The sequence below is a fragment of the Sciurus carolinensis genome, chromosome 14 (assembly GCF_902686445.1).
Source record: "Sciurus carolinensis chromosome 14, mSciCar1.2, whole genome shotgun sequence".
Taxonomy (NCBI): Eukaryota; Metazoa; Chordata; class Mammalia; order Rodentia; family Sciuridae; genus Sciurus; species Sciurus carolinensis.
The window spans coordinates 39,624,948-39,650,941 of record NC_062226.1 but is presented as its reverse complement, the minus strand read 5'-3'; the positions used below and the strand labels follow the sequence as shown (position 1 = coordinate 39,650,941).

The 25,994-nt window shown below is 39.7% G+C and overlaps 1 protein-coding gene across 4 annotated transcripts in view; it reads left to right on the top strand.

Annotated features, from left to right (window-relative positions):
• The first annotated feature begins 8,957 nt into the window (after positions 1–8,957).
• The window catches only part of Aco1 (aconitase 1), a 52,950-nt gene continuing 35,913 nt past the window's right edge, over positions 8,958–25,994 (top strand). Inside the window, exons 1-3 of one of the 4 annotated variants that reach the window (XM_047525633.1) lie at positions 8,994–9,099; positions 10,606–10,675; positions 22,464–22,537. The gene's annotated coding sequence lies outside the window, so the exon portion shown is untranslated. Of the gene's footprint in view, positions 9,100–10,605; positions 10,676–22,463; positions 22,538–25,994 lie in introns of all 4 variants that reach the window. The other 3 variants (XM_047525632.1, XM_047525636.1, XM_047525634.1) reach the window with 3 other exon arrangements.

Sequence of the window (25,994 nt, the reverse complement as noted above, 5' to 3'; positions counted from 1 at the left end):
GCACAGTTATTTTATCCTTGGACAAAGAATTGTTTAATTTATCTGTGTCAGTTGTGTTTCTGTATAGTTTTGAAATATTTTATAAGTTTTATTAATACTATTAGATGAGTATAAATGAAGAGAAAACTATCATAATTCCTATATTTTTGTATACTATGAAACAGTGTATAAAACATAATAATTACCTCTTATTTAGTGGAACCATCTAATGGCAAACATCTAAATGTTTAACAAAGCATTCTGTTGGACATTCCTGTAGGCTGGTGGTGGGAATTTTATTGTTTTGGTTTGGTTTATAGTGTTAGGATCAAACTCATGGCCTCAAACATGCTAGGCAAGCACTCTACTGTTGAGCTACATTCCCAGCCCCTATTGATGGAAATGTAAATCAGTCTAGTAATTATGGGAAATATTACGGAGATTCCTCAAAAATTAAAAATAGAACTACTTTATGTTCTTGCAATCCCACTACTGGATATAGGTCTCCAAAGAATAGGAAATCAGTATGTCAATTCCTACATTCACTGCAACATTATTCCCAATAACCAAGATATGGAATCAACTTAAGTGCCCATCAACAGATGAATGGGCAAAGAGAATGTGACATATATATACACACAACTATTAAGATCTTTTAAAAAGATAAAAAGTCCTGTCATTCGTTGCTGGGAGCCACCTATGAACCACGTGTGTGAACTGAGCGATGTTGGAGCCATAGGCAGGGAAATTGCTGTGTTGGGAACTCCCGGGGGAGGTGGGGGGGATCGTAGTGTGAGCCCACCCACTTCTTGCTGGCACCCTGACCTGCCCACCGCTCAAGTTTTAAGTCTCCCCGAGAGGGGTGTAGCTTGCCAAACGCCAATTAACCTATTTACCGCAAGACCCCTGCCATCCCAAGAAGCAAACACTGAAACAAGACTCCTCCCACACTGAAACCTTATACCTACCGGTCCCCTTTGATCTGTACCGCTTGTAAATAAAGCAACTGCAGACTTCTTCCTTTGTTAAAGCTACACCCTTCTGGAGGGTTCAATCAGTCACGCCTCTGCTCTTAAAATAATTTTGCTTTATGACTTTATTTCCGACATATAAATTTCTTAGCTTTTATTTTGCAGCCAGCCCATCCCTCTGACAGAAACCCTTTACCTCGCCCTCGCGGGACATGTGTGAGAATTTGTGACAATAACCATGAACCTGAGGAACATGTTAAGTGAAGTAGGGCAGGCACAAAAGCACAAATTCCACATGATCTCACTTATAAGCGGAATCTAAAAAAGTTAAACTCATAGGAATAGAGTAGAATGACAGTTACCATTGGAGCTGGGCTTTAGGGGTGGGTATTAGGGAGGAATTGATCAAAGAACATAAAATTTCAGGTTAGACAGGAGGAATAAGCTCAAGATATCAATTTCATTGTACATCAATACATTGCATGTTTGAAAACTGCTAGGAGTAAATATTGTTTGTGCTACCAAATAATTATGTTCAATAATTCAGATATCAAGTAGCTTAATTATTCCATGATGTATACATATATCAGTATATCATGTTGTAAACCACAAATATATACAATTTTTATGTGTAAATTTTTCAAAAGGAAAGAAAAAAACAATACTACCATACCTGTAGAGACTGTACCTATGATCATTATTAAATTGTTGCCCCTCAGCAACAATCTGTCCTTTTATACCCTGATTTTAGTGCTGGGTCCAGAACTTTCAAACCACCTTTCTGCTTTGTCAGATGGCTCTAGTTAGACTTTGTCAATAGAGGCAAAGAAACAAGCAAAATCTATCCAACAAAAAGGCATTATTTCTGCATAGACCAATGCAATAGCAAGGAGCACTTCTAGTACAGATTGTGGTCTCTAAGCACCGTTTCCCCACTTAAAATAAGGGGGCCGGGGGTTCTTGGAGAAATGTCAGTTTTTCTATCTGGAGTATACAATGCACAAAATAAGTGATGAAACTTCTTATATCAGAAAGGAAGGAAATTATCAAGGATAACTGGGTTATGTTAAAGAGACTCAAGCCAATTTGAAAAGAGTCCCATTGCCTAAAGATAGATGAAGTTTAAGCAGAAAAAAAAAATTAATGCAGAGGTTTGAAGCAAAATATGTCTAGATTCATGAGTTCATCAGGATACTAAGGGAAAAAACTGGTCTCTTTGGAGAATGATAGGAACTCAATTTATTCTGAAAACTTGAAATAAATGAATATAGGAGATAGGGTAAAAATCAAGCACTTATCTTGCTTTTTCTTGAATAATTAGACCTATAAAGAACTAAGTAGTAAATGTATAAAAGATTTTCTATTATACACCAGTCCCCCACCTACCACAGTGCACCACATGCACATACACAGATACCCTCTGGGTTTCAGAGTTTACTTTCCTTTTTTTTTTTTTTTTTTTTTCCTGCGGTGCTGGGGATCAAACCTATACTTTCCTTGTAAAATGACTAAACCTGACACTATTTTGTGGATATTGACAGGAGACACAACTCCTGGGTCATGGGAACTGCTTTATTACTTATGACCCAGACAGCAGCAAGGGCATCAGGTAGCATGGTTCTCCTTGCTCCAAGTCCCACAAGGGTGATGTAGAGAAGCCTAGACGCATGCAACACAAACAGTAGATTTATGTCTCAGCCAGGGATACTGAGCTGATGACACACTTAACATGGCAAAGGGAATTGTGAAGGTGTAATTAAATTAGAGATTTTGAGATGGGAAGATTAAGATAATGTTATCAGAATGGGCCCAATTAAACCCCAGGCATCCTCTAAGAGGTAGGTAAGAAGAGGGTCAGGGTCAGAGAACATATGACAACAGAGCAGAGACTGAGGAATGGGAAGATGACACTCTGCTAGCTTTGAAGATGGAGGAAGCCAAGGAATGCAAGTGATCTCCAGAAGCTGGAAAAGGCAAGGGAATGGATTTGCTCCTGAACCTCCAGAAAGAAAGCACCCTGGCCAGCAACCTTGCCTTGATGCAAGTCCATTGGAACCCACTTCTATTTCTGATCTGCAGAACTGTAAGATATTAAGTTTGTGTTGTTTTTAACCACTAATTTTTGGTAATTTGTTATACCTATTATGGGAAACTACTATAAGAAAAAGGGATTTTGATAAAATTTGCAACAACTCAGTATGTCTCCTTCCTTGGCCTAAATGGGCCACATAGCAAGCAGTGTACCATTGTCTTCATAGCATGAAGAGTCAACAAGTCCTATGAATACCAAGCAGAAAAAAATAATAAAATACATTTATGGAAAATTCAAACTAGTGAAAACCAAAGACAATAGAAGATTTTAAAGGTGACCAGAGAATAAGGCAACTTACCTTCAGAGAAGGAAGTTTTAGGTGGGCAATGTACTTCTCCATGAAAACCTATGGAAGCCAGAAGATGTGAATATTTTTAAATATTAAAGAAAATAACTGCCAGTCTAGAATTTAATATCCAGGGGGGGGGGGAAATATCCTTCAGGAATGACAGTAAAAGAAAGACATTTCTCACCAAAAAAAAAAAAAAAAAAACTGAGAAAAACTGCCACCAACAGATTCACACTACTGAAAATATAAGAGCATTATTAATTTAATAGGAGAAAATAATCCCAAAAGGAAAGCCAGAAATACAGGAAGGAATGAAGAACAACAAAAACGGTAAATGTGTGCGTAAATCTTATTTAATAAATCTTAACTACATAAAACTATAGTAATTTCTTGAAAAGTTAAAAAGTTAGCACATATGAGTATAAAATAAAAGATTAAAATGGCATAGAAATTTAAAGGAGGGTAAAAATGGAATGTTATAAGAACCTGGCATTATTCAAGACAAAGTAAACAACATTAGATTTTGAAATGTCAAAGATGAATGCTGTAATGTCTTGGCTAAACATTAAAATAATATTGAAGGAGTTCTTGGAAAATAATAATAACAATAAATCCTCAGGGTCCTCAGAGAAGGAATTGATTTAATCATATTTGATTTTGTACCTATCACACCAACAAAGCCAGTTTTTTGACCAAATAAGTTTCTGCTATTCAAATTCTAGGGTGTGCAGCAACTATGAAGTTAAGAGATAGAGTACATTTCTTAATCCATTTATGTTTTCTTCTTAACATTCCCTCTCTTAAGACTAACCATCCCCTCTGCTCTTTGAAATTGGCAATGTGTTTACTGCATATTCAAATTCTACCAATAGAGGGCAGTAGCTGACCATCATCTTCTTTAGTCTTTCTAGTACTTTGAAGGATTCATTTGGGACACATGTATCTTGAAAATTTTTGTTGTTTCCTACCAACAAAAATGGGAGGAAAGTGGTGAGAAAGCTAGGATTTTCAATTTTAAACAGCACTTAAGCTGATATGTGAAAGCAGCTCTTCATAAACTGGAAATAGAAATGAGCCAAATTATGGATGAATTGGCAAATTATTTTTTCATTCTTATTTGTCAATGTTATCAAATCATTTTCTTGGAAAAAATACATAAATTAGTAGCAACCTCAGAAAATTACATTTAATTTGTGTACATGAAAAGATTTAATGGATCAATTCTGCAGATTCCCTCTCCACCTTGGAGAAAAAAGAAAAAAAAAAAAAATATATATATATATCTCACATTCAAAACCTATCCTACCCAGCAAAATAACATAAACACATGTGAAAGATGGTGCTAGATACCTAGTTTTTATGTGCCAATCCTCAAATTCATACTTTAGCTGCCTCTGACTTCTAACACCTCCATCCCCAAACTAATTTACCTGGGTGCTTCCAAATTATAGGGCTGCAACAGGGATCTCCTTACGACAACCAGGGAGAACAAGCCCTGAAAATAAGTGAATAAGGAATTTTAGACTACATGGAGATTGATGTTCCCTCCTAGTACATTTAAGTCTTCTTTTCTACAAAATAATAATAATAACTTATAAATTCTTTTTTAAAAAGTTTTTGTAGTTTAGGTGGGCAGAATGTGTTTATTTTATTTATTTTTATGTGGTGCTAAGGATCAAAACCAGGGCTTCACACATCCTAGGCAAGCACTCTGCTACTGAACTATAGCCCCAGTCCAGTAATTTATAACTTCTGTTTTGTTGCTTAAAAGTTAAAACCATGAACTCTGGATGAGTGTGGCCTCCATTCACACCCCAGGACTACCAGTTAGGAATTTTTTGACCTGAAATGATGTAACTACCATGAACCTCAATTTCCTTATCTATGAGATGGCAGCAGTAACAACCAGCCTCAAATGATTTTGTGAAGATTTAATGGGACATTTAATAAGGTTTGGGTTTTATTTATTAGCTATACGGAAAGAAATGGTGCTTAACTGGAAGCAACTGGCTAGAGGAGTCTCGAAAGGCAGCCAGGGATACAGGTGCTTAAGTATTAAGAAATAGCAGGGAAACTAAGTCTATGGAAATATGGCAGAGCGGAGCCAAGGGAAGACTTTCCGTACATAAACATAGCTTTCTGGTTTTTAGAGAAACAGGCAGTGTTTATTTCAAACTTTCTCTGGTGTGAAAAAGATATATACACTATTGAAAATTTTAGAGATTCTAGAGTCACCTCAAACAAGAAGTTCAAGATGACCACGTTATATTTCTTCATTCATTGTCAAACAAATGTCATCCCTCTGTGTTATGCAAGAGAATGCTGAACAGCATGCAAGCCGACAGAGAGCCAAAGGGTACACAAAACAAAGAGTGAGTCAGAATTGATAAACCTGTATTGAACACCTTCTATGTGCCAGGCTCTGTGTTAGGGGTGATGAACCGGCTGACATGGTCCCCCTACCTCATGGAGCTTATATTTCTAGGCATCAGGTCCCTGGTGCCTATCTGTGGACATGCTAAAGCAGAATCACCTGTAGCAAAACTTTAACTTTCTCAGAATCTGAGCATAGATCCTGCCCTGACTCTAATGAATCAGACATTCTAGGATGTAGGGAATACAGGGAGTTATATTTTTAACAAGTGTCCTCTAGTGTGTCTGGGAAACATCTAGAATCTGCCAGTATTTCTCATAGGTGTCGCTGATCAACTCCATCAAATTCAGCTTTAAAAGTGAAGTATGTATATTTTCAGTACACTCCAAAGTTTGAGAGTCATCATGCTAGACTTGTCTTTCTCTTATACCACTTCCTTTCTATTAAGTATATGTGTATGAAAGTGCACTATAAATTGCAAATTATGATATAAAGTCAGTTGGATATAGTTCTTCACACCTTTTAATCAACCAAGTAAGTCCAGTTTATTCAAGTGCAGTAATGTACTACATAACATTTCAGTCAACAACAGGCTGATGAAAAAAGAGATTACAATACCTAGTGAAGTTGTAGCCATCTTAGTTACTATAAATATACTCCATGATGTCTGTACAACAAACATGCCTAAGGATGCATTTTGAGAATGTATTCCCAATGTTTAACCGCACAGGACTACAACTATAAAGTCTATGTGAAATGCAATGAGGTACTCCTCAGCTTAACAGTCTCCAATGGAATCTTTGTTGTATTTATGGTTACTAGGGTGGCTTCCTCTCAGAAGGTCCATAAAGTATATGTATTCTGTTGGGCCACTAGCAGAACCTTTGGTATGATATCAGAAATCCTTATTAGGTAGACCCTGTGTGAGCACAGTAATGTGGTTCTCAACCCAAGTGTTCAGTTTTCTCAACAGAGTATGGGATCCAAACTCAAGATGTAGAAATCAGAATGACGAAGAAACTAGATGGATAGGAGGGGACAGACAAATGGGGACAGAGAGGATAATAACTTTCCATTTTAGATGTGATGAATGACAGATGCCTTTGGAATGTCCAAGTGGTAATTCTACAAATGGCTAGAAATAGAGTGTGGTGATCAGAAGTTAAAGTAAGACTAATGAAAGACATCAGGCTTCAGCTGCAAGTGGTAGGGAGTTTGCATGATGAGAAAATAGACAAAGGAAAACTCATCAGTGTGCAGAGTGACATGAAAAGCAAGAGAAGAAAGATAATACTAAAAGAGTTAAAAAAAAAAAGAGGGATTAAAAAGGGAAGAGGTGAATTATGAAAATAGAGGGCTGAAAATTCAAAAGATTGAAATTTCAAAAATTAGTCACCACTTCCAAATACTACAGAACAGAAAGCAAGGATAAGAACAGAAGGGAGAACACTGGATTCTCAGTCAGCATGTCATTGGTAACATGTCAAAGAGCTGAGTGAAGAGATGTGGGAACTATTCCCTTCATATGTTTGGCGAAGGTGCTTACTAATCTCAGTTCCCTTTATGGCCCTATTTTAATTACTTTTGGTCAGGATGATCCTACAATATGTATAATCAGATCTATCTATATGTATGTATGTATGTATATATGTATGTATGATCTATCAAAATGTATAAATGTATTCTGTCATGTACAACAAATTAGAATAAAAAAATTTAAAAAATAAACTTAAAAAAGATTATCAGTTATATGTATGTTGGTGTTGTACATTAAAACATTGTGCTTTCTGAAGGGCTGCCTCAGTAAAAATCAAAATTTAGCTGGACATGTTCTGGCCCTATTCCACAGCCTACTACCCACTCTCACCTTCCCCATACTCTCCCTAACTTTCAAGGAGACACTAGTATTATTATTTTTCAGGTTTTGTGGTGAACCTCTAGCATATAGTGGATATTCAAAGAAAATTTGTTCCATGAATGTGAATGGATGGGATTTGGGAAGTGGGTTCGAAGAAAGTATCCTCTCCTATTGAAAATATAGTAACCCCCACACCCCACCCTTTCAAAATTGAGTATCACCATGTAGGTGTGCCCTACAGTGTTGCATGGTGGGGAAGTCAGGGGACTGAATTCAGCAGTGCCACATTTCACACCTCTAAAGTCGTCCCTTTCGAGGTGGTTGGAAGAGTCAAATGAATTGAATAGACATTAGTAAAGATACAGCCACTGGGCTTTGTGCCTAGTCAAGGTTGTAAATGATAGCGGGTTGGCATCATTATTAGTATTAGCAATTAGCTGCTCATTCAGATAGAAATAGAAAACTACAATGATTTTTCCAAATAACGAGGGCAAGAAAACATAAACATCACCACCTTTCACCTGGAAAGATCTAATCACTTCTCTGACTCACAGTTACCTAGAGGGCACAACTCCAAGCACGTCTGGAGAAGGCCCAAGCCATTTCTTACAGATGGGTGAACAACATGCATTAAAGAGTGAAGTGTGGTTACAGGTTAAAAAGAATACATTTACACTAGAAAAGTTGCATTCCTGAACCACTGAGCCCCACTTGGCCTACTTCCACGTAAAGAATTAAGGTGTGGGTGGGGAAGGGAGGTGAGGGATGGAATGGGGAGAAGGGCAAGGAGATATGGCGAAAAGCAAGGTAATCACAGATTCTGGAGCAGCCAGATAATGAAGCCTCTGCAGTTTGGGCAAAACTTTTTTTTTTTTTTTTAAGCTGAATTTCTTGCCAGGCGTGGCGGTGCAAGCCTGTAATCCCAGCAGCTCCGGAGGCTGAGGCGGGAAGATCACAAGTTCAAAGCCAGTCTCAGCAATTTAGCGAGGCCCTAAACAACCTAGCGAGACCCTGTCTCAAAATAAAAACATAAAAAGGGCAGAGGATGTAGCCCAATGGTTAAGCACATCTGCGTTTAATCCCCAAAACCAAAAAAAAAAAAAAAAAGCTGCATTTTTTCCAGGCCCTTCGGCTCATTTCCCAGGCGAGCTGGGCAGTCACAGCCTGTGCCCCAAGGTGAGCAACGGTGACCCTCGCTCCAGGCCCAGGGCCCGCACGAGCTGCCCTGCGGGAAGACGCGTCTGTCCACTTTCTGTGGCGGAACCACCAGCAATCTTCATCTAGCCCGAGGCTAAGGCACCCGGGCCGATAGGGGCGGGGCGGGGCGGGGCGGGGCGGGGCGCCGTGGAGGCCCCGCCCCCGGCCGCTGCCAGGCTGGTTCCGGCCGGCGCCCGCCCCGCCCCTGCTCTCCCGGCGTCGGGCGGCCCGGGGCTGCGGGGGAGGAGCGCGCGGAGGCGGTGGCGGGGACCGCACGCCAGCGTGCCCGCTGCGCTGTCCCGGCCCGCTCGTCGCCCGAGCCCCGCCGTGCTGTCCCCGGTGAGTACCGACTCATCCCGAATGACGTCCCCGAGCGGGGGCACCGGCCCCCAGGTCCTCGGGGATTGTTGCGGGCCTTTTCGCGGCGCGCGAGGCGGAGCGGCCCGGGGGAGTCGGGCAGAGCACGGGGGAGGCGGAGGGAACGTGTTCCTGGGAGTGACCTCTCCGCCATCCCTTGTGTCGCGCCGGGGACTGGAAATGGCTCTCCTCGCCGTCCTTAGCTAGGCGGTGCGGACCGCGCCGAGCCCTGACCCCGAGGGTGTGCGGGCCTCACCGGGGGATCCTTCGCGAGCCTGGACGACGGGTAATCGTCACCGAGCTCGTGTGGCCGGGCGGGGAATCCCCACCAGGAGGAAATGGTGTGAGGGAGGTGGACCTCAGTGGAAGGGTGGGGCACAAAAGCCCACCCTAATTGACCCCAAATTCTAAGGAGACCGGATTGCCTTTCCTACTTGGCCAGCACACCGGAACGGCACCTCTTCCTAAGTACAGAACACAACCCTTCTCACAGGGGACTATCTCTAGGACAGAAGTTTCCAAACTTTTTTTGGCCTCAGTATCCTTTACCCTCTTAAAAAATTACTATCCTAAGGAACCTTTGTGGGTTATATGTGTTGACATTTGCCACATATAAATAAAACTGAAAAACTGTTACAGTATTTAATAACTCATTTAAAAATAATATATCAGTTGTATTTTAATATTTTTTTTATGGAAAAAAAACGCTGTATTTTCCGGAACAAAAAGTTATCAAGAATGATGGCTTTTTTTTTTTTTTAACATTTCTGCAAACCTCTTTTAATGTTAGGCTCAATAAAAGAAAACTGGATTCTTACATCTTGCTTTATTCAGTCTCTTGCACTGTCACATGTCATGTAACTTCTGGAGACCTCGGCAGTGGACTCTTGAGAATATGAGAATGAAAAAAGCAAATAACCTCTTAGAGTTATTATGAAAGTGGTTTTGACCTTGTAGACCTCTGTACAGCATTTTTAGAACCAGTGGGGAGGAAATGCTTTAAAGGCTCAGTTCATTGGGTCTGCTTCTTGTTTGGGATCCTTCCTTTAAATGGGAACACAACCCACCCCATGCATTGAATAGGATTAACCTCTGATTTGTGGGATCAAGCTTGACCTCACTTTGAAACCAAGGACCAGGTCCTCTCAGGATGTATCTTGCTGACCTCCTGAAAAAAACTCAGCATGACTCACAGGTGACTTTGGTTGCTTCTGTGCCTGCAGAGCTGACCTGTCTGCATCAGGATTACAGCAGTGTTGTGGCAAACAGGATCAGTGGGTTCAGAGAACTGCCAATGGGGTGACGATGCCAAGTGTGTAGAGGTTAGTGTGAGAATTACCAAGTAGTTGAGAAATTGTTTCCAAATAACAGAGGCATGCTCTTGCCTCCTTTCCTTGTGTTCATCTGTTGGCAGTTGGGTAGTTGTTAACCTTGAGTTTGTTGGAATATGCTTACCAATTTTGGTGCTCTTTCACTTTTCATTTTTAGAGGCGAATCACTGTGTATGGTCCTTCCTTGGCCCCTTCTGGAAAGCAGTTGTCCAGCATTTGGGTGTGTGGTAGGTGGGATCCTTCACTGAATTCTTTCCTTGACTTCATTTTCTGATAGCACATGTTCAAAATAGAAGTTTTATACTATATATAGTATACATGTATACTATATACATATATGTCTGTATAGTATACAAAGGAAAAAATGATCTAACTCAGGTATCTTTTACCCAAAGGAGCTTGCTCTGCTTCAGTGGAGCAGTTTGGACACTGCAGCCAGTACTTTAGAAATGCACAGTCCACAGGTGGGAGAAGAGAATGTGATCTAAACTTGGAGCATCTGTTGTATTTGTACATATTCCTTCCCAACTTTGAATAAGACTCCACTTATTCTCTCTCCTTCATCCTTTCAGTGCATACTTGTTGGACACCTATTTATCACATACCCAGTTCTGTACCAGCTGGAAAAGTAATGAGTGCAAAATATGCAGTCCCTGTCTTTCTAGAGCTTACAGTCTAATAGCTTAGGCAACTACTGGTTAATTGAAATAATCATCTGTCAGAGTAGTCATAAAACATGGTCCTATGTGAAGAACAATACCCCCTACCAGAAATGTGCTTCAAAAGCATGACCTAAAGCAGTCAGAGTCCCACACTGAAGATGATGATAAAAAAAACCAACATTTATTAACATGTGCCTTGCAAAGAACTTCTTTCCCTTTTTTCCTTTGTTTTCCCTTTTATTGAGGAGGTAACTCCCTCTGAGGCAGCCAGATTCTATACAGAGAAATTACTTCCAGCTTAATGCCACTCAATGGACCAGACTTGGGGAAGACCCTTATTTCTTTGGGCCTTAATGCCTTTGACTTTAAAGTGAGGAGTTGGGCCATTGATAGCAAGTGTCCCAAATAACCAGTGGTTTACCACAACTGGTTTATATTAGTATTTGTACATATTCCTTCCCAACTCCATGTTTAGCAGTCTTTATTTGTTTGTTTAAACTTGAAATAAGCCATGATGATAATATTTACATCGTGGAAATAGACCACTGCTGCAAATCTTGGCTCTTTCCCCCTGGAGAACAGGTTGTTCAACATTTACCAGCACGCCACTCCTACTATCAGACAAAGGTGCTTTTGGTTTTTTGGGTTTTTTTTTTTTTAAATAGAAAACATACTCTTTAGCCTGGACAAACACTGGTTATGGAGTGGGTGATTCATGTCCTCCAAAATCTTTGATAGAGAAAACATAGTCTGTTTTCAACTTATCTTGGAATATGGATCAGCAAACTTTTTGTGTAAAGGGGCAGAGAGTTAAAAATTTAGGCTTTGTGGGATGTACAGTCCTTATTGCAACTAGTCAGCTCTTTTGGTGTTCTGTGAAAGCAGCTATAGACAATATGCAAACAGAGGAGCATGACTGTGTTCCAGTAAAACTTGATTTGCAATAAAGGCACTAGGCTGTAGTTTGCAGACCTTTTTCCTAGAATATCAGAACAGGAGCCATATTTCAAGGAGGTTGTTTCATAGAAAAAGAAATTTTTCAGGACTTTATGCATGAATACCAGGGACCTGAATCTCCAAGATGGATAAAGCTGAAAGTATGGAGTCAATCATAGAAGAATCCATAGTAGATAGTTTAAACAAAGCACAGGTATTTTCAAGTTTCGAGGACACACCTGTGGATGAGGAGTGGAAATCTTTACTCCCAACTTCTTTTCTGGAGCCATGTCCAATATTATGCTGGGATGGATGGACCTGTAGTCTAATGTAGTGTGTTATGCAAAAAGTAATAGCTCTCTTAATATCTGTCTTGATTTCAGGGGCAGGGAAAAAGGAAGTGTTCAGAAAGGAAGAAAAATCCACCTGATACTTATGTATCGTATACATTTGTGTGTGTGTGTGTGTGTGTGTGTGTGCGCGTGTGTATACACATATACTGTGTTTACATGTATGTATATGCATATTTGTATATCTGTATATGTACATAAATTGAATATACATGCAATTATACATTTCATATATTTAAAGTAGCCTCATAATTGTTTGAAAAACAGATGTACGACTGTTAATAGTAGCCAGTTCTAAGCAGTGGAATGGAAAGGAAAGAGGGCAGGGAAATTTTACTTGTTACTTTCTATATCTGCTGGCAAAATTCATGTATACTTTTTTGCAACTTAAAAAACTAAAATTCCAACAACTTATACTTTTAAAGGAAGATGGGATTATTCCTCTGGTAAGAATGCTGCCACCACCCTTCTCCCCCAATACAACAAACTACTTCCATTGTCACATCACATTTCCAAACTAGAGTATATAACTAATGTATATTAATTCAAATAGCATTGAGAGTGAGCCCTCTCAAGTCAAAACATTTTATCAAACTGTATTAATGTTTGGCTTAAACTCCTGTGCAAGGTTGGAAGTACTAGATCGAAGTGTCTCTTAATGGACCATTTTAACTCAAGCTGTTATACAGTTTTTAAAAAGCATGTTACATGGGATTATTTCCTGGTGATCCTCTATTTCTGAGGAGAAAAGCATGGTCATAAATTAATGGTTGGGCATCTGTCTGGACACAGGCTTTGGATTTGCCAAAATGTTGGGTGGTATACAGTTGATTTTTAGATTTTTTTTTTTTTTTTTACAAGTTTTCCAGCATGAACAAATACTCAAAATCAACCCCTGCATGATACATTGAGGTCACATTGTCTCCATTTTTCTTACACTGACTGACAACCTGCCTGGTAGTAGAACCCTGCTGCTTTCTCCAAGTGGGAGGTAGAAAAACAAGTGAAGAGAGTGAGGCATTGGGAACCCAGAACAGGCACATTGATAACTGTAGTCACATGTGCTCTGTGGACTTGCCTGTGGAGTCTGTTCCAACCCTCCCTCTGCAGTTGGAACAGTTGACCAGGATGTTAGAAAGTTCTTTAGCACCATCACCTCAAAAGCCATCAGCTGACCAGCTCCTGAGATTGATTGCTCTTCTTCTTTCTTTCTTTCTTTCTTTCTTTTTTTTTTTTTTTTCTTCACTCTTTTGGACTTGGTGGTACTGGGGTTTGAACTGTGTGGAACTTTACCACTGAACTAGCTACATTCCCAGCCCTTTTTATTTTCATACAAGGTCTCGCTAAGTTGCTGAGGATGGGCTTGAACTTGCCATCTTCCTGTCTCAGCCTCCCAGGTCACTGGGATTGCAAGTGTGAGTCATTGCACCTGGCATTTAAACAATTTTTAATGGGGGATTTCAGATATACAAGTAAGTGGAGAAAGGAGTATAAGCCCTTAGCCTTACAACGATGAGCAATAATAATTGACCCTTTTTGTTTTCACCTGTACCTTGCCTTGACCTCACTTCTTTTTCTCCTGCCAGGAGTTGGCATCTTCATTTTCAACTATTTAAATTAACAAAAAACTATTATTTGCTGTGTTTCTTTGTAGACATATGTACAGATGCCATAGAAGTCTTCTAATGTCAGCCGAATTGAATTTCTGAATGGTCCTTGAGCACTTGCTGTGTTTTCTCCTACTTACATTGATTTTTAAACATTTTAAAGAATGATGAAAAATGTCTTTAATTTCTCTATTTTGCATTTGCTTTTCCCTCTGTCTGTTAGTTTAAATCCATCTTTCCTTTTCCCAGTTCTCTGTAAAGCCTTTCTCAAATCCCAGTTGTAGCTCTTTCCTTTGACCTTGCTTATGACCCTTATCTTATTGTAATTAATTGTACACTTATCTTAGTCTTCTTGTTAAATTGTAATCTTTATATAAAAGGAGTGTTTTCCTTATCTTCCTTTCTCATGTGTTACTTAGCAATGCTTAATGCAAAGAAGATACTCAAGAAATACATGCTAAATTAATTTGAATTGATCAAGGTCATTGGAGAAAAATTTTCATTATAAAATAAATTCATCACATTAAAAGAAAAATTTTCAGGCATTACCTAGGACCAAGAACACTTTCTCCTACTTGCATGGATTTTTAACATTTTAAAGAATGATGAAAAACATCTTGAATTTGAACCAACATAAAAAAGTGACTTTTTTCCTAAGGAAAAACTTTTTTTCAAATATGTATCTTTAGGTCTTTTCTGATCTAAAAATGCTTTTCCCCTTAGGACTTGGGGGATGCTAAATAGTATTGGTTCACTTTTATTGGCTTAGCATGATTCTTGACTATATTTTTAAATATTTGTTGTTTTAAAGTATAAATTTAAATATTCAGCAAAAGAAGTAGGCTACATTTAGAGCTCACCAAGTCCCATGAACTAAGTTGATAGCAATCTCATAAATTATGGTATCTGACAGGGATGGAGTTCCCAGTGTACAATGCTTTATGTTTGCCTCATTTAATTATCCCAGCAGCCCCTGTCATCTGGGCAGAGCAGTGGAGATGGGCATTGTTGTGTTAGAACTACATAGAAATAAACTGAGGTTTAACAAGCTAGAGGGAATTTTGTCCACAGTAATTAAGTGGCAGAGTCTGATATTCAGTGCAGATTAGAAACAAGATGGAAGAATTAAATGTTACAGTCATGCAAAGACATGAAACCATCTTGCTAAACATTATGTCTTTGGGACTCAGAACAGATTCTTGTGCCCCTTAATGCCTTAGAACTGCTAAAATGATACCACACTCTCTATAGCCGTTTCTTTCTCAGATTCCTCAAGTTCTGCTTTGTTGTCAAGAGTTAATCCACCTTCATTGAATTAGCCTGTCTGTGCCTGAGTGTGGCTGTGGTTCTATTTCATTCTCTCTTGTCCTAAGAACACCAGGCCAGGCCATCTTTGGATATTGTAACTTGCCTTGAGCCATTGCTCCAACAAACAAACATGAGCACTTAATTATTCATCATCCTCATAATCCTTTCTGTGACCATTGTAGAATTACAAAGACAGGTACAAGTTGTGACATAGTTCTTGAAGAAGGTGCATCAATCTAAGATAAAGTGTCCTACATGACTCACTAGGTTTGAACTTTTTATTGAGAAGGGGAATGGTGAATTGCCAAGAATTTGTTATGTGTGAGAACTGTGCTAGGGCAGATGTATGAAAGGTAGGACTGGGTGGTAAGGTGGGACCAAGACTAGGCTTGGGTAGAAAGATGTCATGTTTCACCAGATCCTTATTTGCTCAGGCAAGGAATCCGGTGCTGTCTAAGAGCTGGTGATGCCTTTAGTATTTATATAAATCCATCCTTTCATAATTATTACAAATTTTACCAAAATTAAGGACATTTTAGGGAGCTTGAGGTTGACTATTTAGTCCTCATGTAAGTACTTTAGAGTTTGAAGATTATTTTAAAGTAAGTTTTCATTGTTAAATCCATTTGGTTAATTTGGATCTTTCTATGCGAAGTGACCTTAAAAAGATAGTTTGTGCTACTGGTTGGGAGGCTCTGGCATTAGGAGACCTGAGTTTGACACCCAGCTTGTTCACTGAACAGCCACAAGACCTTGACAAGTAACCTAATCCCTCTGATGCTGCCTTCTTCCCAGTAAGACATAAGATGGGTGGTAGTGCTGTCACAGAGTTGCTGAGTGACTGTGTTAGACCTGGTGGGTGAGGTTGATGGCACCCCACAGGCTCTCAGTTTGTCTCCAGGCTACAGTGCTTCTGGAACCACGTAGCACCTTCTCCATAATGCACTACGTTGCAGCCATCTTCCCTACCTCTGTCTCATCCTACCCATTGAGCTCCAGGCTCACAATGCAGCTGCCTGCTGGCCTCTTCGCCTCAAATTCTCTGTGTCTAAAACCAACATCCTGGTTCTCATCTGGGTCATTGGCTCTGACAGTTTGCCCAAATGAAACAGGAGCAATCCTAGACCTCTCTTTCTGCCTTGCCTGCCCTCAGTCCATTCTGCTGTCATAACTGTCCTGGGAGCTTTTGTCCTCTGCCTCTCTTCATTGCTTCTTCTCTCTGAGACCCTTTCTGATTGGGTGACCGCAATAGCACTGTAACCTGCTTTGTGACACCAGTCTATCCTCCTCATACTAAGTCAATCCATACACTGCTAGAGTGACCTCTGAAAATCAAATCAAGTCTTACAGGTTGCATCCTGGAATCCTCGATTGGGGCCTCCTTATCTTCAGTGTAAACTAAGACCTCTCAGTGAGGGTCTCATGATCTGAACCCTGCCCACCCCTGTTCTATTAGCCCTCCCCTATCTGCACCCTGTACTTCATCCACATGAAACAACTTCATGATTCCCAGTGCCATTCTTTTGTGCCTTTACATGTATCATTTTCTCTATCAGACTATTTTCTTTCTTCAGACTCCTACTTCATTGTTATTCTGGAAGACTCATGTGGTGTTGCCTATCCCTAGAGGCCTTCCTGACTCCCTCCGACTCTGTACTAGGTGCTCACTCTGACTGCTTCCTTACTGCTCTTGGTCCACTACTGCTGCAGCATAGGCTTTCAGATGCTGTGATTCTCTCACCAGCCTCCCTTCTCAGACTGTGAATGAAGGAGGAGGGAACTTTGGTCCCTTCATCTTAGTGGTCCACAAATATCAAATGCATGAATGAATTCCCATCAGTTCATTTTCTTAGAATCCAGAGAGGTCCAGGTATCAGATGGCTTTAGATTTTCAGTGCCTAGCTATGCTATAATTCTGCTGCGGATGAACAATGTGCTTTTCAGGAACAAACACCCCAAGAGGATGAGGTCTTCCTGGTTGCTGCCCTTCTTACAGAAAATCAGCAAAATTTGGGTTTATATATTAAGCTTCTGGGAACTTCATTAGCATGAGTCATCATACCTGAATCCAAGCATGTCTGTGGCTGTGATGAGGCCACAAAGTCCTCAGAAACTTGACGAGTTCACAGAGATAAAGGTGGCTCTCGAAGACATCTGGCAGCTGGACATGCAGATTTTGAAACCCTTTCTTTCTTATTCCTGAATTTTAAGTTAAAAGTTTATCACAGTCAATAAAATGAAATCAGGAAATTAAGGAAATCATGCAGTGTTCTAGGCCTTCTCTGGAATGCTTTTAAAATCTGCCCTCCTTTTCTCCTCAAGACTTAGATACAGTAGGACACGATTGGGATCTTTGCAGCTGTTACTGTGGGAAGCGCAAGGTAAAGACTTGCCTTCTAGGAAGGAGCTGAGGGTGACCTTTGCGAGGAGAGAATGAGGTCAGGCTGGCTCTGGACCCATCTCAAGAGTGCTCTCCTGGCTTCTTCCTCTGCTTTCAGGCCAAATGTTTCATGACTCCATGGCTAGGTTTTCTCAGCCTGTCTCTGGAATGTATTAAAGGCAAAGTTGATCAAGATTTTTGTGATATTTTGCTTTTATTAGCCCACAGTGAAACTAAAACATAAAAATGAATATGTCTCTTGAGTTGCTACAACTAATTTGAAATGAGCTTAGAGGATACGTTGGATTAGATCTTTCTCTTTGGGAGCTGTGTATGACATTGCTTCCCCTTGGAAAGTGAGCTCAGAATTGGGGAGCTTTAAGAGTCAGAGCAGCTCAATCAGGCATTGCTGTGACAGGGTCCTAGTTCCCTAAATCCTGACCATTATTTTTGGTGGTGTTTGTGCACATTTGCCAAGTGACTCATGATCATTTCTGTGGCACATCCGGAGAATTTCCAGTGTTACTTAATAATGAAGTTCAGAGAAGCAAAAGGTTAGGTTAGATTTCAGGAAGTAGTCACTTAAATGTAATCTAGTGCTTTTATACTATGAGTGCATTTCTTATCAAACTTTAACAAATCTTGGGCTGGGGTTGTGGCTCAGTGGCAGAGTGCTTACCTGGCATGTGGGGGGCACTGAGTTCAATTCTCAGCACCACATATACACAAATTTTAAAAAGGTCCGTTGTCAACTAAAAAAAATTTTTAAAAAACTAACAAATCTTGATGTTGGAAATCTACAAAGTAGGTGTACAGCCTAGAGTTTGTATTTTGTCGACCCTATAGTGACTGACAAAGTCCTGTGTAGTCTGGCCTCTGCTATCTCCCCAGCTTTTCTGTCTTCTGCACTCACCCCCTCTGGCTTCCATGCCTTTCCTTGGATCCCCGCCACCAGCATGCCCCTACCTCAGAACCTTTGCATGGGATCTTGTCTTCACCCATATTGCGCATAGCTTGTCCCCTCACTTCCTCTGCTCTGCTCAGGTGAATCTACCAGTGAGGTCTTTTCTGATTACCTGACTCTCAAGACTTCACACTCTCTACTGCCTTCACCCTGCTTTATTCACAGAATGGATCACCATTTGACACTGTGATATTTAGTCTGTTTCCTTCCACCAAAATGGAAGTACTATAAGAGTAGAGAAATTGTCTCTTTGTTCACTGGTATATCCCCAAGACCTAAAACAAACCCTGCATATAATAAACAATAAATATAAACATAAATCGAATGAATGAATCATACTCTTTTTTCCTTAGAAAGGCCTTTTTTGATGATCAGCCAATCTCATTTTAGATCATTGACCAACTCGATTTTATACATTGGGAAACTGAAGCACTGAATAGTTGTGACTGACTAAAAGTGAAAAATTTTTTAACCACCATTATGGCTTTTAAAAATATCTAGAAATGTATGTGAAACATTTTAGTCAGTTACCCAGAATGGAACAAAACTGAGAGAAAATAAACTGATAATCTGCAAAGTTATCTAGAAGAGACAAGTTACTACGAGATGGTAGAGCTTTCTAATATAGAAGGCAGCGTGTTCATCTCTGTAGCATACAGTGTGCCTTGCATATAATTAGTGGTCAAGAAAGAAGTATGCTTCTGAATTTGATTATTTTGTGATAGAGCCATTCATTTCTCTATTAAATATTTCCTAAATATATTAAATATGAATATATTTAGGAAAATATAGGAAGAGAGAAAGGAGGTGAGCACATCACATGAAATACAAAAGAAATCTCTTTCTGTTGTCACATGCATTTTGAAAACCTCTTCTTCTACATCACTGTTTTTGTATTCTCTTTCAAAATGGTTCTTCCAGCTTCTCCTTGGAAGTTCTTTTAAAGTATAGATTGTGTTAGTTACAGATTAGGAGGTTTTTTGTTTTGTTTTTGTTGAAATAACTTTTACTGAAAGGATCAGAGAGGTGACCTGTTGTCTGGTATACTTCAGAGATTTCTAGTGGATACAGTTTCCCACATGCATCCCCGTCAGATAAAGGAAAGAATGAACATTTCTAACTCTCTACTTGGGAAGGAGTCAAATTGACAAGCCATGGTGATGTTGCTGGCTTGGGGAGTGCTGACCTCAGTACTGCCTATGCTTATGTAGACATCCTTGGAATCTTTTTGACCAAAAAAAAAAAGAAAAAAAGAAAATTGTTTATAAATAACACAAAGTTTAGATACACAGCAGTCAGTTGGGAGGAGCAGGGCCAATTAATTTCTCCTCAGAAGAAGAAAACATAGCTAATCTTTCTAGTGAACTGAAATAAACCCTAGAAATGCAGTAATGTTACTTAGGAGTTAGAAGTTGTGAAAATACAGGATGAATATATTTAGGAAAATATAGGAAGAGAGAAAGGAGGTGGGCACATCACATGAAATACAAAAGAAATCTCTTTCTGTTGTCACATGCATTTTGAAAACCTCTTGTGTATCTTAGGTATCCTAAATAAACAATGCAGAGGTTATGTGTTCTGTGTATACCTCAGAAAACAGATGATTCCCAACTGAAGGCTCTTTCAAAAAGTCCCCTGGAAACTGATGTGCATCCTCAAAACAAAAACCCCTCTGTCCTCACCCCACTACTTACAGGAGTTCTGCTGTACGGGGTCACTCTTCACCTCTGCTCCCTCCTTCTCGTATCTGGAAACCCTGCATTTGGTTGTAGGACCCATTAATATCCCTGCCTCTATTTTATAAGGCAGCCTAAGAGGATTCACCTCTGATAACAGAGCAGTTAAATCATAGATTTATGTACTCCATAGATTGTATAGACACCCTCAGAGGACGATCTGATTTTTTTCTGATATTTGGTACCTAGCTAATGTAAGTCACCTATTTCAAACAACTCTACAAATCCGACTGTGACAGGTAAACATCATAGCACCGCACCTCTCTTGCGTGCATTTGCTAGTGTTGAACCATTTGCTGTTGGCTAGTATGGTCCAACATAATTTTTTTTTCAACCTGATTTTCTTAATGAGTGATAGCACAGCATCCATCCATATGCTGTACTCAAAAAGTCCATTTGCAAGATTGTTGCCTTGGCTTGGAAGTTCATTCTGGGGTCACACATAGCAAAGCTCACTGGCCTAAATGGGAATTTTTGCCTGTGATTTTAACTAATCAACCTTGTATCTTGCTGTAACTAGCATGTACACAAGCATAAGTCAAAATGTACAACACATTTTAGGGCTGCTGTTTATGTAAGGAAAAGTCTTGTAGGTTGCAAGTCTCAAGTCTAGACAGAGGCTAAGGGTAGACTCAGGCTCTCCAGGTTACAGATCTGAGTCTCATACAGGTTAGTATCTCAGTAAAATCTCTTGGAGATGAGAGCATTTGGTCACTAGAAGCCATCGTAGTGCCTCTCAGTTTGGTCTGTCTGACAGGTAATGTACAAGTGAAGAAATTCAGATTCTAACACAGGTGGGAAATTGTTTAATTTAACTAGCTATTAAAGAGATGCCACAATTGGCCTTTTAATCACTTGTCTTAGCAAAAGGTAAAAATGAATTGTGTTACCTGGTTTGAGCAACTGCATTCACTGCTTCAGAAAAGGACCATTAAATTAATACAGCCTTTCCCAGTTATCTTGGTGCTTTGCAACCAAATGAAGAAATGCAAATCCTTTAACCCTGCTGTCCTACTTCTAGAAACTGAAAGCTAGGAATTTATTCAACTGAATGGATTAAGGACATTCCAAAGTTGTATATGCAAGAGTTGCAGCATTGTCTGAATGGCAATACTTGAAAACAACCTAAGTATTTTGATGAAAAGGATTGATCAGATAATTAAGACTTTTATGGTATAGTTAAAAATGATGTAAAATATCATGACTGCCCTATTAAGATATTTGTTGTTTACTGCTAAGTGGAAAAAAAATACACAATTTTTTAAACAGTTGTAAGACTGAAAAAGAAAAACATTTTTAAAGAAAACTCCATAATGCATCAAAAGGTCATGATGAAGGACTTGGGTCTGGTGGTAAAATGCTTGTCTAGCTTGTATGAGGCCCTTGGTTCAATTCTTAACACTATAAAACCAAGAAAAGTCATGGTGAATGAAATTCTAAATAATGGAAATACAGAAGATTTATTTTCTTCTTTTTGCTCTCGTGTTTTCTATAATTTCTGCATGAACATTTATTACTTAGGGTAATATTAACATTTTTGAAGTTCTCACTACCCAGGAAGGTGTGGTTCAACAACATGTTTGAGGCTGGTTGCATTGATAAGCACCTCTAATCCTCGCTACTGCAGAGGCAGAGACAAGAGGATCAGAAGGCCTGCCTGAGCAGTTTAGCTAGACATTGACTCAAAATAAAAAGGAGTGGGGTGGAGCTCAGTGATAGAGCTTTTCCTTAGTATGCATGAGGCAAGGAGTATAGGTCCTAGAACTACAAAACAAAAAATCATGTTTGGTATCCTGCTGGACTGGAGGATTCTAGGGACAGGGTGAGAAGGAGCTGGCTTAACTGGCATGTTTGACTTGAAGGGAGTCTGGGAATGTACATCTAATGTTAATTCAAGTCCATTCCAGAACTCTGGCAAAACTATTATTCCATTTATAGATAACAAAAAACATATTTGGGGACGCACAGAGGGTTTATCTAGATTAATAGTCATAAATTTACTTTTAAATAAGTATCAGACATTATTCAAAACAAACAATAGCAACAAAAAATACCTGTGTTTCATATTCCAGGAACTTTATGAACTGTTCCATCTCCTTTTCAAAGGATATCGCTGAAGATTTCAAGTTCTCAGACATTGTTAGAGGTATTTATGTACAATGTTAAAATGACTGCTTTGGTCTTTTAAAAAGTAAATGAATGCATGCTTATCAAAATAGTTTTTAGGAAATATAAAGATATATTAATATGAAAAATCAAAGCCCCCTCTTTGCACAATATATTCTTATAATGTTAATTTTGTCTTTCTTTTTCGGCTGCATATTTGGTACCTAACTAATGTAAGTCACCTATTTCAAACACTCCACAAATCTGACTGTAACAGATAAATATCATATAATGGTGTGCCTGTGTATGGATGACTATCTACCATGTCTTTTAAATTTTTAAGCTTAAATTAGGTTCTAGTACAAGCAGCCTTCCATATTTGTAGATTCCACATCTTTGGATTCAACCAAATATTGATAGAAAATACTTTTTTTTTTAAATCTGTACTGAACATGTACAGTTAGCAGCATGATTGTAGAACTCAATTGGAATCCCCCTCGCTTTTGCCAAGAGAATGCTTTTTATATATCTGCCTCATAACATGCTGCTTCTGCCTCATATTTTGTATTTTTCAGTGATTTCCTCAAAAAATCTGGTGTTCAGATAATCTACTCCCCATCCCCACTCTTCCTTGCACAAAATATACCTGTGAGGATCATGGCATTGTACAAGTCATCTAGCTGGTATTTCAGTTTGTTTGTTCTATCAAATAATTGTCTCGACTTTCAGAATTTAGGTATAGTATGAAGGTGTCAGACACAGTGTAAGCATCCTTTTTTTTGTTTGTTTCTTTTGTATAAGAACTGTTAACATGCCATACTTGATTCATTGACCAGGGACAAGTGTTCAGCAGTCTGAACATTCTGATGAGCATCCAAGAAGGACAAGTTCTTATTGATCGCTGTGCTTCCTTGTTTAAAAGATATCATTGCCCATTCTTACCTTTCCATTTCTCTTTTCTGTTGCTGGTTTTCCTCCTGCCTTCATGCAGTATCATCTCATTCTTTGAAACAGGGGAGGCAGAAACAAGAACATATTGTGTGTTAACTTTTTCCCCTTCCAAAAAAAAAGGGGGAGGGGAAACTAGGATGACACTCCACCCTCTCCCCAAAAATTCAGTTTACTTTCTATGTTCATTCCTCTATTATTATTCAATGAATGAAAATTGGCTAGAACAGAGAAAAGAAGAGGGAACAACGTAGTGGATAGGGTGGGAAATGAGAAAAGAAAGGAATTGAAACAGTGGAGTCTGCTTTAGTTATGTGGGCATGGAATTTAGGTAGAGCTTCCCAGCTAGTTGGTAAGGTTCCTAGATTTAGCTCAGCTCTTGGGGCAGTTTTAGAGTGTGCAGGACCAGTAGTAATACTTGAGAATTAAGGATGGGGTGGAATTCTGGTCAAGAAGAGGTGGAGCTAGGAAGCATGGATGATGCCCAGTTCTGCTCAGAATCTGGACCTGTTTCCAAGCCAAAGGTCCTCCTGCCACTTCCTTCTTCACTTGTGGTCATTTTGGGGTTTCATAGGAACCTCCAGATCTGCTGCAAGGGTGATAGTATGGGTGGAACCTTGAAGCAGTTCTGAATTCCTGTGTCCTGCAGACTTCTGTGGTGGGGGTTTTTTCCCCAATTTTCAAGCAAAGCCAGTTTTGGGTTGCCTTAACACAGCCATTACTGTTTTCTGTTGACCTATGGCTCACTAAAGAGTGGGAGGGAACAAGTAACGATGCCTGGTCCAAACTAGGTGCTGGGGAACCCTTGGAAAGGAGTAAAGACAGCTCCACTTTTCAAGCCTCAATCTCTAGAGGATTTCTTGTGGCACAGTAGTGACCTTCAGAGCAGGAGTTGCTACATCTAGCGAGGTATAGTGGGACAATAGAAAGAGCCAGTGTTCAAAATCTAGCTCTGCCTTTTATTAAGAGTATTCCTTTGGGCAAGTTTTCCCATCCCTTTGAGCTGCAGTTTTCACAGTTATAAAATGGGAATAATGATATGTTTTAATTTATGGAGCTCTTGCCAGGATTAGAGAAGATGGTTTAAAGAATTTGACACATGCTCCTATTTAGCAAGTGGTAATTGCTTCCTTTTTCCCCTAACTTCAAGTCAAATTTTCTTCATGACTATAATGAAAGTAGATAACTAGTTTTGAAGGGCCACAGGAGGCAGACCATAGAGCTCTTCACACAAACCACTTTCTGTAAGAGCCATATTGGTCTTGAATTCATCCTGAAATATAGGCTTTGTAGGATGATGGGAATAGCAGAAATCATGTTTGATTCCTGAGGCTGTTTGTAAGCTACAGGGAAAGTAAATAGATACATTTGGTCCCCAGTGCATGGTGGCAAATATAAGTATAGCTTAGGAACTGGTTTAACCATAGAATCTTAGCAGACCCTGGCCCCTGGCCTTTAGAACCTAACACAGACTGTATGTTTCAGAAACCTAAGTTCTGGAGAGAGGAATGACCTATCTTAATCCATTCCACAAGGATTTTCCACCACTTTGTCCAGCTGCAGAGACACTAAAAAGTCCTACAGTCTTTGCAGAGATGTTGATCCTTTTCTCCAATCAGGCAAAAACTAGTTTTACTATTGAAGTTACTGCTATTCGGAGTGGGAAAGTTAAGTCTGGGGACTGTGGCATGAATGACAGAGAGAGTAGCAGTATGGTCTTTTTAAACGTGTGCCTTCAGAATTCCAGTCAGTGGAAATGCTTATCTCATTTCTGAGCCCACAGATTTGTAAACTTCTGCAGGCAGGTTAGTATGTTTTTATTAAACAGAGCATTCACAGTTTTTTCCCTCTTGACTGGCTTCTCACTTAGTGGGAATTATTAACTAATCTCTTGCATTTGTGTGGCACTTTATCTTATAAGCACTATCACCTCAAAAACTAAGGCCACCATCCCAGTGCAGCCTGCTTCACTTGTACAGGTTCCTTGCCTACACCCTGGAGGCATTTTGGAGACTCTGGGAACAGTCTCCTTCCCTTTCCCTGTGCTACCCTACTGCTTCGTGAATTAGGGTAAACTCTCACCTGGCATCCCTCAGCTTCCAGCAGTGATTCTCAAACTGAACATTTGGGAGGCTAAAGATGGTGATTCCTGCCCTTTCATTCATCTGTTCTGGTTCAGTAGTTCCAGGGGTGGGGAGGGGAGTACTCAGAAATTTTATTTTTAACCAGAAAGGTGCCCAGGTAATTATCATATGGATGGACCAGGTGTGTACTTTTATAAGCAGTTAGGGATATTCCAGCATTCCTGGCTGGCTTTTCTCCATTTAGTCTTCATTCCATAATTCCTGGAGAAGTTGACTGGCCGAGTTGGGATCAGATGCCTTCCCTCACTACTGCCAAGTGGCAACTGCTGCCAACACCATGTGAGATGAAGTAAAAGGAGTTCCAAGGAAAAAGACTCTGCACAGAACCTCATTTTCTCCAACTTGGCTTTATCTGGTACCTGTAGCATGTCCTGTTGCCTGCTGCTCTGGTAACTCCAGGAAGAC